Consider the following 2,080-nt stretch of genomic DNA (forward strand, 5'->3'; position numbering starts at 1 on the left):
ATGTTTTCCAAAAGAGGGGGGGGGGGGGGGAAACCCCATTTATTTCACCCCGCTGATCGAAGAAATGAATCCCTTTGGGAAGCTGATCCCTTCTTTCGGCTTCCTTGCATAAACCCAGGAATTTTGGGGGGCATTCCCACCTACCTCGAGGCTTGCCAAGAGCCCGGATGCTCCTTGCCCTTGCCAGGGTGGTGCCTGTTGGGCAAACAATGGTTTGGGCTTTTATTTCTTTCTCATTGCTCTTCTCCATCTTCTTCGCCAGCCCAAGCACCAAGAGCAGGTGCTGGGCTGGGAATTGGGGAGCCGAGGTGGGATTTGGGAGCAGGCCATGAAATGGAGGAGCTGTGGGAGCAGCTTCCAAGGCTCTGCTCCTTCCTCCTGGCTCGGGAAAAGCCGGCGCAGGTGACAGCAGCAGGGATAGAGGCACCATTGTTGCCTCCTTTTCCCTTTGTTCAGGGAATCTTTGCTCCCAGCCCTCTCCTTTTGTGCTCCGGGATCTTTTCAGCCTAAAGGAGCTAATCCTGCTCTTAAAAAAAAAAAAAAACCCCCCCCAAAAAAACCCCCCCGTTTTAAATTAAAAGAAACCAAGCTTCAAACCGGGAATTTCGCCTCACCCTGAAGAAAATCCCGGGGGTTTTGACGTTTTTCCAACCCCCACCGGGGGGAAAAAAGCGGGATTGGCAGGAAAACAGCTCCCCAGCAGGCAGCTGAGCAGCGATCCCGAGGTGGAGACGGGGCTGGGGTGGGAAAGTCCTTTGTGGCCAGGGCTCTGCATCTGCTGCGAGTCAATTAACGGCGAGCAGTGATTAAAGGCAGCAGCTGTTGGGCTAAATCAGCATCTCCATCTTCCCCGGCCCTTCCCTGGCATTCAGGACAAGAAGGACTCGAGCTCTCCCGTAAAGGGGTCACCATTTATTCCTTTCAAATGTTACAAGTACAGCTTTTGTTCAGTGGTTCGGTTGGGTTTGGGTTTGGTTTTGTTTTTTTTTTTTTTTCCTCTTTTTTTTTTTTTTTTTTTTGTTCGGTTTGGTTTGGTTTGGTTTTCTTGTTGGGATTTTTTGGGGTTTTTTGTTTTTTTCTTTTTATTTTATAATGATCTTGTAAATTAAGTTAAAACTGCAAGCACCTTTGCCTAATCTAATCAGTTTTGGAGAACAAATGGACTGTGGGACCGAGATTTTTACAAGTTAGAAAATTGCAAATCAAGTGGTTTTGGTTTTTTTGTGGTGTTTTTTTTTTTATGTTGTTGTTGTTTTTTTTGGCCATTAAAAAAATTATTTACAGAGAAAAAAAACAACGTTGGCTTCACATTATACAGCTGGCAGGGCCCCCTCTGTCCACCCCACACCCTAAAAGTTATCCCTTAGAAGCAGAATTAAACACAGCGGACTTACAAGCTTTATGGTTTTAAGCCAATAGAAGACATTATAAAAAACTAACCAGATTAGCTTTTAAACCATCGATTTCTAGAAAAAGCGCGAAATACTTGAAATGAAAAGTCAGAACCAGGAATGTAAACTGAGAAATTAGGCAAAAAAAAAAAAAAAAAAAAAAAAAAAAAAAAAAAACAAAAAAAACCCCAAAAAAAACCCCGAAAAAAAAAAAAATCAAAAATTCCATTGAACAGTCAGTGGGACTGGGAGGAGAGGGGACAGTCTGGAGGCTGGAGAGATCCAGAGCGGGAAGTGGGATCCGGATTCTTACAAACTGTAAACTCCAGTGGTGTCCGGGACAAATCTTCCTCCGCAGTTTTGTTGGTTTTTGTTGGTTTTTTTTGTTGTTTTGTTTCTTTTTTTTTTTTTTTTTTTTAATTTTTATTTTTTCCCCAAGGAATTCAGGTCAAACTACTCCAAGTGGCGGCGGTGGTGGGAATCCAAACCAGCTTTTCTACCAGGAACGGGGAGAAATACCTGGAAGGGAAGGGGGGTGTGCGGGGCGTGGTGTCAGTCCTAGGGGGGCCGGGGCGGTGTGGGCGAGTCCGTGGCGTTCCGGGATGGACGGGGAGGGATGGAGGGAGGGCGGCGTGAGAGTCCCCGGTGAGGACGATGCCCAGGTGGCCTCTACTTTTCCTTCTGCTCCG

The sequence above is a fragment of the Corvus brachyrhynchos genome, unplaced genomic scaffold, assembly GCF_000691975.1.
Source record: "Corvus brachyrhynchos isolate BGI_N302 unplaced genomic scaffold, ASM69197v1 scaffold65, whole genome shotgun sequence".
Lineage (NCBI taxonomy): Eukaryota > Metazoa > Chordata > Aves > Passeriformes > Corvidae > Corvus > Corvus brachyrhynchos.